Below are 13,071 nucleotides of genomic sequence, written 5' to 3'. Positions count from 1 at the left end.
TCAATTGTTAGGAGAGGTGAAAGTCAGATGATAGAAAGAGAATATGAAAGGAGGTACAGTAAAAGAAATGGAAAGGGGTTGCAGCTAGGGGCCAAAAGGCATGCTGCAAAGAACCTTAAGGAATGCCTACAGTTCACTATATGAGGTGCACTGACAGCAACAATCCCTAAGGGGTTAATAATACTCAATTAAAACATACCCTATCTTCAATCGATGAGCTTCATCAATGATTGCACATCTCCAGTGAATTTCTTTTAGCTCTAAACAATCTGATATGATTACTTCAAAGGTTGTGATAAGTACATTATTTGTAGAGGCTGGGGATCCGTTCCCCATTTCTCATCCTTGTAATACATCTCGATATTCAAGGATCATATTACGACTGGCTTGCCTGAAAAATAAAAATATATAACTTATGTACTGTATATACATACACAGAATATTTTTTAAGGACTATATCAGTGGAAAATGATATTGTTATGATACAATAAAGTTTGTTCATACTTACCTGGCCAGATATATTATATAGCTGTATTTTCTGAAGTCCGACAGAAATTCAAAAACTTCCGGCACACACAGTGGTCGGGGGGCCCAGGTGGTTAGTACCCATTCCCGCCGCTGGGAGGGGGGAGGGGGGTATCCAGGAAAAACCAGTTTCCCCATTTTCTATTCATAATTTTTATTTCACTGTCCCTGAGGGGAGGTGGGTGGGTACTTAATTATATATATCTTGCCAGGTAAGTATGAACAAACTTTAATTGTATCATAACAATATCATTTTTTGTTCATGAAACTTACCTGTCAGATATATATATAGCTGAATCCCACCGTTTGGAGGTGGGGAAGGGACAGAATAGAGAAGGCTTTTGGGAAACAAATGCATGCAGATGATTTACATCTTGGTTCCACCTGTTAGCATTGCTGGCTTCGTGGTTATTGCCACGTAAGTCTGCTTGTGCTACTAGAGTTGCCAGCGAGGTAGAGACCTATATAGCTGGTGCACTCCAGATGATCTGTCAACAGGGGCGAGACCACGACGTGACTAGACCATATTGACCATACCATGAGGGCTAAGAAGTAAAATAAATATATATATAAAAATATATATCACCACCTGACCAACCAAATAGCCAAAAGTTGTTAAGGTGTGTTACCTAAGGCTTAAGAGTTAAGAAGTCACCGTTGTCGGCGACTCAACTACTAAATTAAGAGCTCTTCCTAACCATTTTCTACAGGATAGGGATGAGTGGTACTACTTGCCCCCAAGATTGTGTCTGCAGACCCGTATGGCCCTAGCGAGCAAGCAGTATCTCATTATGTCATCTTCACATCTCGCAGGGAGTGAATTGAACACAGAGTTGCTTCGCTAAAACATGGTACTCAGGATGTTGCTGAGTGCCATGCTCTGTTGAAAATGCTTCCGAGGCCGCGCCCTCACCTCGTGAGCATTCAAATCAAAAGATTTCAAATCTTTGTGCCAACACAATGAAGGAGCTTTTTTGAAAGAACTCCTTAACAATCAGCCAGGGTGTTCTTCGATATGGGCAAGTCTGGTCTTTTCGGAACACTGCAGATTGTCCGTACGACTTTCGACTTTCTTGAGTTTTATGTAGATAAAACTTGAGAGACCTGACAGGGCACAGGACTCTCTCTGGCTCCTGCCAATAACTTGTGCCATCCTTGATTCCAAGCTCCTGGCCCAAGAACAAGACTGGGTTTCCATTCTTAGGCCACAACGGAAGGCTTAGAGAACGCACCGCCTTGTGTTCTCTAATGCCAAAACTTCTGACGATGGCTGAAAACCTCACTAACCCTCTTTGTCGTATCTAGGGTGGTTAGAAAAGGGCTTCCTGATCACGTGCAAGAAGTTAACAGGTAGGAGTATGTTCGAATGCTTTGACATCAAGAAACTTCAGACTATGTCTAAGTTCCATATTGAAAGCTTCGATCTGGACATGCACAGTCAGTCAGTCTGTACTAAAGTCAGGTGACGACCAGTTGACCAGTCAGACGCATCAAGGACAGCAAGGCTGTACCCTGAAGACCATAAGGCACTATTCTTCGCTGAAGGATGAGTGTCTGGACTGCCTGGGCGATTCAAGCTAAGCAAACCTTGTGGTAATGAACGCAACCCAACGTCCGTTAGTGAATCCAACTCCTGAGCCACTCCTGACTCGAGCTTCTGGTGCCAGGAGAAAGGAGCGAGGAGCAAAAAGGCGATTCAGTCCCGAAGGACGAATGTCTGACAGTCCAACCTGGTCTCATGTTAAACGATCATCGGGGGTGTGTAAACGCAACCGACTTCGTCAACAAGAAACTCAGGGCTACTATGTGTCTCCTGATCTCGCACGAGTGTCTGACTCCGAGAAAACAGGTGAGACAAAAAGTAGATGGTGGAGCGAGTTTCGAGATTCCACAGAAGAACTCAAAGATCGTGAAGGGCTTTGGTTGTTTGACAGAAGCAAATCTCTGAGCCCAAAGGCCACCGTCAACAACATATTTGCGTATTCTTTAATAGTTGTGACTGCCAGCTTATCCCATTCTTCAATGAAAGGAAAGACGGCAATCTTATGCTGTCAACATCTCGATAGTCTGAACGTAGTCAGACTCAGAGCGGAGAGGTTATAGGTACCCTTTCGTGTTAAAGTAGACCGACTCTCTCGGAAAGGTCCTTGGAAGGACGTGACCTCTGTGAATCTAGGATCTTGAAGGCCAACATGGGGCGATTAGCGTCATTGTCGCTCCCTGTGATGGTATAAATCATCTTATTACATTTCCTAAGCGTTTGAAAAAGGGGAAAAAAGACTAAACATCCATCCCTGTTCAATATCATAGCGAAGAGATGTATGAAAGGACGTCCCTAAAGTCTCCATAACTCAACATACTTCTAAAGAAAGATTCCACTCGGAAGACAGTAGTTGCTGCCGTCGATCGAGACGATTCGTACGGACTTTTGCAATCCTGTAACGAACCTCTAGAGGATCGTTACATTCTACGTCTGTTGTTATAATAGGCTCTTTCTCGTAAAACCCGAACAGGGACCGAGAGAAGATACTTCCTAAGTATATGAGAGAGCTGTGGAAGATCGAGTTGATATGGGACCACTGGTTCCAAAAACTCGTTTCCAGGACTGGAGGGACGACAGAATTGCTTCCACTTCTTTCAGATTATGATCCAGACATCTGAAACCCTCTCCAGATGTCCGGCACCTTCTTTCTATCACCTCAAGTGATACTTAACGCACCGAGAGATGTTCAGAATCATTCCTAGATCTTTAATAAAATTTCAGTTTCCCGGTAGGAAAAAACTGTAGAGGTCTGAATTGCAGTCTATTCAGGGAAACAAACTTCTTTAGGAAGGAAATGGTCCCCAGCAAGCTCATCCATTCCCTCACACAGTATGTTTACTTCCCTAAAAAGGCTGCGCTTTGCCTAAGCAGGAGAGCATATAATAGTGAAAAGTTGCGGTAGACTCGTAGTCCTATACCGTGCGGTAACGAGCACCGAAAGGAGTAAGCGATATCTCTGAGAACATAGTAAGGCAAAACGAATGCAATGTTTATTCATCATGTAAGAAATCCCCTCAATCTTAGGCTAAGTCCGTGATTGTAGGGCAGAGATACAGTTAGTCAGTCAATCCCGCAGGAGAGAGAGAGACGTAACTGCCAGCACAGAGATACGGTTAGTCAGTCAATCCCGCAGGAGAGAGAGACGTAACCTACAGCGCATGACAGCGAACGAGCTGGTACTGCCTCGTTTGGACTGGCGGAGAGGACAGTGACAGCAGCAGCTTACGATCGTCGTCTCTTAAACTTTATGCCTTGGGTTGCCAGCTACCCTATTCTACGAAGAAATAGGTCGTAATTTTTAGCATAAAGAGACTCTCAAGCTGGTATATTTAAGCGAAACAGAAAACGCTAAATATATAGATGCGTTTGTGTCGTCATAACACTACCATACAACGGTAAAAGATAAATCGGAAACTCCTGGAAGGCTGCAGGGAGTAACGATTAAATGTCCTTAAATTAATAGACAATAGACCTCTCGGTTGCCATCCGAAGAGGTAACTACAGCAAGCGTATATGACTTGAGCCAACCAGTAGTAAAATAACGGCCAAGGCAAAATATGATATTATATTGCAATAAAGTTTTTTTCATACTTACCTGCAGACATATTACTATAGCTGAATTCGGAAATACAGCTACATACATATCTGACAGGCAAGTTTCATAAACAAAACTCAAGAGAATTGAAGCGGACAAAGCTCAAGCTTCTTATGTTATTGACATAAGCGTTCATTGACGTAGTCTACAAGTCTATTTCTTGTACGAGTCTGCGAATGAATAGAGCTCTTCCGAATCTTGTCAATAAGAGCTTATCAGCTTACGCAATATAAAGTTAATGAGAAGTTTGTCAATGAGAAACTAACCATTTACTGGGACAAAGAGATAATTTGTCAATGAGGGGATACCCACTTACTTGACAAAACGATAGTATATTGTCAATGGGGGAAATTCATGAATTGACAAAAACGTAATCCAGGAAGTCGAGCATTTTATTTCCGATTCCCGTCTCAAACGAGAAGGGGCAAGAATCCTGTTAAGAGACGGCTTACGACAGGTAGAACGACGATGTTCAATTCGGCAGCGTAAGTCCCCGACTAGGAACTAACAAAATCTATCATCTGAAAAAAAGCCCTTTCAGATGGGCTAAAAAGCTTGCAAAATTTATTGGCAGTATGGCAAAGGAAGTCTGTCTTGCGCTTTCCTCCTTTTGATGAGTGCCTTTGCAAGACTCCTACTGAACGTTGCCGAGAGTCCTGACGTGCAGGACGTCGAGCTTTTACATAACCCATAGCTAGCTGCCTTACCGCAAAGTCTTGACTGCGGTAGAGCAAAAGAGATCTTTCCTTGAGCTTTCCATAACTCCATCCAATCCGGACTTTACGAAAAGCAATATTACTGACAAAGACCTCTATAATTCACGAAACCCGTGGTCTTGCTGGGTTTCGAAAACGAAGTTGCCTTTTCACTTTAAGCTTCCTCCGAAGCACTGCTTACTTCACATTCTTCGCAGGCGATGTAGAAGGGATCACCGAAGTTAGGTAAAAATCTTTAGGCCCAAATCAGCTTGAAGACTTCAACAGAAACGTTCAGCCAGGCGACACACCTGGCTGCGCGCTCGGCGTCCACTGACTAACAGCGAGCACGCTCGGCGTCCATTGGCGAGCAGCGAGCACTCTCGGCGCGCCCGCTCGGCGTCCACTGGCGAGCAGCGAGCACTCTCGCGCGCCTCTCGCGCTCGGTATCCACTGGCCGTGCGCTCGGCCTCGCGTCTACTGGTGCGCGCTTGGCGTGCACCCGCGCACGCGCCTGGCGTCCATCCGAACGTCCCGTCCAAGCCGTAGCGTCAAAAAAAAAAGCGTGCAGAAAAGCGTCACGCTCCTGACAGGCGTCAATGCAAGCGAAACTGCCTTCAGGGAAGAGCATTAGACATCTCGGAGAGAAAACCGACTGCACGAAGCAGTCTCAGGTGAATGGGTTGATCGTGTGAGAATACGCGGGGCGAGGGAACGCCTTTCTTATCTCCTACAGCAACAAAGCTAGGACGTCCGCGCTCAAAAGCGTCCTGCTAATATGACTTGCTTTCCCCTTTTCTCGGTGGCAAGACGTACACGAGTTCAGGCGACGTTCGCCTTCTTACTTCTCACTGCAACGCATGACGAGAGAGAGAGAGAGGACGTGGAAACTCCTCTTCTATAAAGCTTCTATTTTAGAGGGCGCGAGTCCTTCCGAAAGCTCCAAACCCTGCGCAGGGAGGACGCTTCGGAGGACGAGAAGCAATCCTTCAGGATTCGTGCACGCACTTTTGGCAGCCTGGGAGTAACTTCAGGTCTGCCGAAGGCACGTCAGATCGGTGGGAGTTCCTCGTAACCCTCCTTCGGCTTTCGACATGCTCTCTCCCTGTTCCTGGGAGTCAAGCAGAGGTCCCGGCCTAGAGGCGAAATAAGGCCGATCTGACGCACCCTCCACTACACAAGGGGCACTGTCACTGCACTTAGCCACTTCACTTTTGCTCTCCAAAGCCAGCACTTCGATTTTAAGTTACGAATCGATAGAGTATCAGAGAAAGGTCAATACCCTCTACAGAAACTGTTTAGGGCCCGAAGGCAACATTACAGGGTTAGGAGTAACAACTACAGAAGTAGCACTTTTCACCACAATGATAGAGAGCGAGCACCTTAGATTCCAAGATACAGATGGAATCTATAACGTAAAGGGCATTACCTCACGAGACATATTTATAGCCCGTAGGCCATACTACAGGGTTAAAACAAAATAGTCTACAGGTAGGTTAGCCTACCCTGACTTTGTTTACTGATTAATTGCGTACATATGAATCATACGTCCTTCCTTATGGAATTAGACAAAGTCTCACACTCCTTACATGACAAATCTCAACAAAGAAGCAAGACACATAGCCCTCGTGCATATCGAGTGCGGAACTACCGAAGCTTTCGGTAGCCACACCCTATCTTAGCAGACAACACCCTCTGAAACTAGCCTAACTAGATTCAGATATACAAAAATGAATCATATTCAAAACAAGTTAAGATAGCGTATGCCTAGCCACAAATCCAAGTCAATAAATCAAAAGACAATTAGGATATTTAGCGGCCATGAAGTTTCCAAAATCTAAGACGGAGGTACTGAAAACAGGTGTTTCCAGCACCAGGCGACAGAAAAATTATGAATAGAAAATGGGACTGGTTTTCCTGATACCCGGCCTCCCAGCGGCGGGAATGGGTTACTAACCACCTGGCCGACCACTGTGTGTGCGGAAGTTTTTGAATTTCTGTCGGACTTCAGAAAATACAGCTATATATATCGACAGGTACGTTTCATGAACAAAATATTAAGTCATTCAACGAATTCAAGTCAAGTACCCATAAAAGGAATAAGAGTAGTAAAAGAATATAGCAACACGAAAGTATATAAAGAAACAAATTATAGCACTGACAGAAAAAGAAAAAGTTATAAGTAGATTCCAGAATTGGAGAAGAAATGACTATGTTGTGTCAAGCACATCTATGAATAGTGATTGAATATTATATATGTCTACAGTCAACCCAGTATTTGAGTTCTAGAGCTTCGCGGATTTTTCTTCGGACTATATCTGACCATTATTCGCAGGGAATGTTTGTCTATTTATGGTTTTCCCGACAATAAATATTCTACTATAGTGTATTTTGATATTTTTATGACTAAATGAGAAATTTTTAACTAATTTGTATTTTTCATAACTTACAAACCTGAGGTCTTAACATTAGGATAAATACTCAGCGCCAGCTGGAAACCGGTAAAGTTTAAAATAATTGTGTACGCAAGGGGCTATTGGCATCTGTGCTTGGTCACGAGACATGTGGGGCCAGCCACATACCCATCATTAACTCGTGACCCCGTTAGTTATTATTCCAACCCAGGTTAGTTGATAGAGGGGTGGTTAGAGGTGGGCCTTTGTATGTTAAGACCTCAGGTTTGTAAGTTATGATAAATACAAATTAGTTACAAATTTGTCATTTGTTCATAAATGAAGCAAACCTTCGGTCTTACCATTAGGATAGACTTACTCTTGGTGGGAGGTAAGTACTATTAACCAACTGGGAGTTTGCCATCTTTGATCAGTTTTCTGAATACCAGAATTCTACGAAACAACTGACCAGTATTTCAGAATCGAAGACATATATGAATACAGGCAGTCCCCGGGTTACGACGGTGTCGGCTTACGACGTTCCGAGGTTACGACGGTGTCGGCTTACGACATTCCGAGGTTACGACGCTTGTCAATAGACGTTATTTCCAGGGTTACGACGCATGTTCCAGGGTTACGATGCCTACAACGCTCATCTGGGAGATGAAATATGACACCAAAAATGCAAAATAATCAATATTTGAAGTTTTTTTTAAGAAAATGCCATAAAAATGCAGTTTACATAGTTTTCAATGCACCCAAAACATTAAAAGTAAGGTTTTCTTAGGATTTTTGACGATGTTCTGGCTTACGACGATTTTCGGCTTACGACGCGTCTCGAGAACGGAAACCCTGTCATAACCCGGGGACCTCCTGTATCACAGAGTCAGACTTCTGGGCTTTTACACTGTCATAGTTCATTGCATCCAAGGAAGATAAGAAGATCTGTTCCCCTAACAAACCAATTCATCCACACATGTAGGTTTGTAATCATTCCTCTTCTCCTAGCTAGAGAGAGGAATGTCCTGCTACTGATAGGTATCTTACTGATACAAACCCTAACAGTATGGCCACTTCACTCACCTGTACCTTGTCTGTTCCAGCTTATGATGGTACTCTCTTCTTACTGCTCTAAGTAAAGGAAAAGTGGCCAGTTAACTCCTCCATTTCACATTCATACCATCATCTTAGACAAGATACCAACTGACCTGCCGCTCAATTTTGAGCTTCGATACAGTCACAGACCAACCGTCACGATCATTTAAGGGGACCGTCCGCTATGATGTCTATTTTTTTTATTTAATACCTTCATCATATAAAAATTTCAAGTCATTTGAGCAAAAACTAGTCTTATTAGCAAAAATTATGATTTATAAAAAAAAAAAAAAAAAAAAAAAATTTTTTTTTTAAGAATTTTTTTTTTTTTTTAGTCTAGACACTCAAAAAATTCTAAAAAAAAGAAAGAAAGAAAGAAACCAAATCAAAATTCTGTCACACAGATTTATGATTTTTATTCCTCTTTCCAATGATATCTTTCTCTCAAAATCCAAAATGGATAATAAATAACCGAGTAATGGTTACCGACATGCGCATAAGTATTGTTTTTATTTTTGAGTTATGAGCTCCAAAGATTTGCTATGTAAATTTTGCTTTTTTCTTATAAAACTCAAAACAAAAACATTATATGTAATTACTTTATTTGTACTTTTATTGTTGATTTCTACATCAAGGATCCTGGTCCTACCCCTATAAGTGATATTAATACCCTCAGCGTGACACCCGACAATGATGTTGACGGCGAGACATCGAGACAATGAGGGCGCTGATAACAATGAATTTTCGTGTTTTTCTTTCAGCACACTCCTGGCCTTCGCTAATTTTGCTAGCCTTAGTTGCTGAGTAGCCTTCTTGATCTTAGGTAACTTTGGCATTGCTATAAGTTCACTAAGAAGTTATAAAAACAATGTAAATAGCTAAACTCAAGTGACGAAGTGCATGTAACTCCTTTGACGTCTGTGGCATAACCGAGTCATTCTCTGAGTCTCGCGGCTCTCGCCTATAAATAGCTGCTCTGACCAGCCCTCAACTCACACTACCTTTCATTGCTACCAGATGTATGAGAATCTCGAAAAAAAATCTGAAAAAATCCCTGTATATATGCAAAAATAAACAAGCAAAAACGATTCTGTCAAACTCAATCATACAGACGACGCAGTTACGATGACGTCATCATTTAAAAACCGCTATATCTTCATTATTTGTAAAAATAATTGGTTGAAACTTCTGGAAAGCATGCACAGCATGTTTCTGCATAGCTACAAGTAATAACTTGATTTTTTATTTTTTCAAGTTGACATGTCCTCCGCCATAGCGGACGGTCCCCTTAAACAGATATGTTCTTAAATGCCAGAAGGCCCATATTCCTCTGATGACCTTGTCTTCTGCATAACCTCATTGGTACAACTTGACAACCAAGGAGTAGGCTTGACCGATCGCCTCTGTTAGGCCTGTTCCTTTACGTCTACCACCTTAATGTTCTAGGTGACGTAGTTCTTCCTATAACCACAGAGTACTTTCACAAGTCAAAGCCGGCCCTGCTGAAGGTCCCTCACACCATACCGAGCATGACTAAGAAATGTATCTGTCATTATGACCTGTGCTGCATTGACTCATTATCCCGGATTCCAGGGCCAATTGGAACTGGTGTTCCAGACTACTTTCGAGTCTATGTCAAAACCCTGGTTATTGAGTACGTCCCACTCTACCAAGGTCAGAGGAAGACCCCCATCCACGGTCAGTTTCCTGTAACGTGACTGATGTATGTGCCTGGTGGTAGTCCGTCAAGGCTACTCTGATACAGAGTATGTTTTCACTTATCAGATCGGAGTTCTTTTGTGCCCCATCCAGTTCACTACTCCTGATTCATCTGAAGATTAGTCAGTTTGAAGCGATATTCACATGCCCAATCACCAGTCCAATGTATATCACCATGCATGTAAACATGTAATTACAGAGATTCTTCCCTCTGTTCTGACAACCTCTCCACCAGATTATTGTCTAAACCGAATGCCTTTAATAGACAGAAACGTCCACTATACAGGCAGTCACGGCCAAAGAATAATTCTGTATATGTGAGCTAACGACCTTTGGAGTCTTGTTACGTCCCAGGTGACACACTACACCCAAAAACTGAGAACTATTAGTTCGAAAGGGGATACTGGTCAACCTCCAGACCTTGAGATATTAATTCTACCTATCGGTGGTGCCTCTTCCCCACACGAACCTGGTAGCGATGATTGTGCTACGATAAACTTCATCAGTCACTCATCCTGGGTCCTCCTTAACTACTGGAACCCATCCTTCTGTCCGGGACATGGCGGAACAGGTAGAACCTAGAGTTTGCGTAACCTCCAGGTTGTTCCCAGTATCGCAAATGGAATCCTCGGCTCCTCGAAGGGTGAAACCCCTGAGACAGATGCTATTACATGGTTTTTCCATTATATGAGTTCCTCTCTGGACGAGTGGTTTGTGCACTCATCTGCCAAACCGGTGGTCCGAGGTCCTACTCCCATCTCGGCCAACGCGGAATCAAGAGAACTTATTTCTGGTGATAGAAAATAATTTATCGATATAGTGCGGTTCAGATCCCACAATAAGCTGCAGGTCCCGTTGCTAGATGACCAATTGGTTCCTAGCCACGTAAAAAATATCCAATCCTTCAGGCCAGCCCTCAGCCCTAGGAGAGCTATTAAACAACTGTGTTTTTGTAAAAACTAAGATCCCAACCACGAAACACCTTATGCGGTGACCTTTTACAATATACGGGCATATGTTCAATATGCTACCCTCCAAAGGGAAATCCCATATTGCTAGAAACCATCATGGTGCTATTCTCGAGTAACCTAGCCCAGAATTGTACCCAACGTCACTTCACCCTACTCACTCTTGAAGAATGGGGAACTCCCACTTTCCCCTTCCAGATATGATGAGGTACTAATGCCTTGCTCTAGCCAACTGAAGCTCGAACCCTCTATGTTAGATTCATGACTTCAATATAGAAACCCATTTGCAGATTCCAGGTTAACCATGCCAACAACCACTTGGACTAGTCTCAGTAGGTATAGTCAATTAAGAATTGACTAACTTATTTTAAGTTGACAAGACCAGGTTGACCCTGGCTTGGTTAGGCTAGGCTATGTTAACCCTTCAAATTAGGCTAGGACCCTGGTTTGGTAAGGTCAGGCTATGTTAACACTTCCAATTAGGCAAGGCTAACTCCTCCATCACTTAGGGTAGGTTAAGTCCATCCGAGATGTACACTTAACTAGGCTAGGCTAGTATAGACTAGCTTAATCTAGAAACTAAATGAATTAGGTTAGGGTAAAGCCGTTCAAGAAAGTTTGAGGTATCCATGCTAGGCTACAACCACAACCTTCTAGGCCGAGGTGGTAGAAGTGTTTCAAATGGGTAGCCTAGGCACTAGTCTATGCTCGGCTAACCTTATAATCTTACTAATTCGCCCAACCTAAGATAGTACGGGCATGTTCAAGCAACCAGATCTTGTTAAGTCATCAACCCACTGTTAGGCTAAGTTGACATGTACGTCGGAACCACCTAACCTATGAGTTAGGCTAAGCGGACCCAGCTAAGCTAAGAATTGTACCACTCAAGACTAATCTAAGATAGTAAATGCAGGTTCAAAAGCCAAACCGCAACCATTAGTTGGTCCAAGCCAGCACATGCATACCCAAACCAGTTAGTTCACAGTCTAAGCTAAGAACTACTACTCAGATTAACTAAGATAGTAGCAGTAGACTCGAACTGGCTGGAATAGGCTACGAATATAACCATTGGTAGGCTAAAAGGTATGACCCAATTATCCTGGCTATAGCATCTTAGGTTACAAGTGCCCTACTTAGGCTTGGCTGCCTTAAGTGACAAAAGAAAGACATCACTCTTTCTTTCGACTTTAAGTTCCCATTCGATTTCATTAAGAAAAATGGTTCTACAGTACTTTCAAAGGAACCAAGCTTTCGATTAACTTTAACTACTTGTTAAAGTGTTTGGTCAATATTCTAATAGCAAGAAACCAGCTTATACCAACAATTATATAAAACATGGGGAATTCTCCTTACCTATAAAGGTTTGAAGTTTTCTGGAGTCAACCAAAGTATGCTACTTCCCACCATTTCAGGCTGCATATGATACTAAGAGGTATCCATATCCTTCATCAATCCGTGCATTTTACGTGTTGTAAAATGGACTCTACATGACTAGAACAAGGTCATTCATACACTTTCGTATCCTTTTTCAAACCAAACACCATGTCAATCCCCGGGGAAGCATATGCTGGCAGGTGTCTACGTGCTCCCCGAAAGGTTATTGAATTGACTAATCAAATCAATCACCTCCTCATACGAAGCCAGAAACGCTTGGTTTTCTCTTCCCTCCGGTTCTAAAGCACTGTGTTCAGCCATAGGAGACGTTAACTCACTCTGACCCTCTGAAATACGTCCAGGGGCGTCATGGACGTCTGACCATACAGCCGTAGCATCTTTGATCTTTAATGGCCACTGATGGCTCGATCTCGAATAGTCAGTAGGATCTGAGAAGGTATCTATTTGCATACGCCATGGCCTTCCGACCATACGGCCACGACATCTTTGATCTTTAATGGCCACTGATGGCTCAATCCTGAATAGTCAGTAGGATTTGAGAAGGTATCTATTTGCATGCGTCATGGTCGTCAACCATACGGCCTCGGCACCTTTGATCTTTAATGGCCGCTGATGGCTCGATCTTGAAAATATTGTAGTCAGT

General features: G+C 43.0%; 1 protein-coding gene and 1 long non-coding RNA gene across 7 annotated transcripts in view; one reads left to right on the top strand and one right to left on the bottom strand.

Moving 5' to 3' along the window:
* The window catches only part of LOC135224627 (chromodomain-helicase-DNA-binding protein 7-like), a 271,651-nt gene that overhangs the window by 154,838 nt on the left and 103,742 nt on the right, over positions 1–13,071 (top strand). The gene's annotated exons all lie outside the window — the stretch shown is intronic.
* The window catches only part of LOC135225037 (uncharacterized), a 34,289-nt gene continuing 21,554 nt past the window's right edge, over positions 337–13,071 (bottom strand). The window contains exon 5 of the long non-coding RNA XR_010316887.1: positions 337–391. This is a non-coding gene — a long non-coding RNA (uncharacterized LOC135225037). The remainder of the gene's footprint in view (positions 392–13,071) is intronic.

The sequence above is a fragment of the Macrobrachium nipponense genome, chromosome 12 (assembly GCF_015104395.2).
Source record: "Macrobrachium nipponense isolate FS-2020 chromosome 12, ASM1510439v2, whole genome shotgun sequence".
Taxonomy (NCBI): Eukaryota; Metazoa; Arthropoda; class Malacostraca; order Decapoda; family Palaemonidae; genus Macrobrachium; species Macrobrachium nipponense.
The sequence above is the reverse complement of the archived record's forward strand: the minus strand, read 5'-3'. Positions and strand labels throughout refer to the sequence as shown.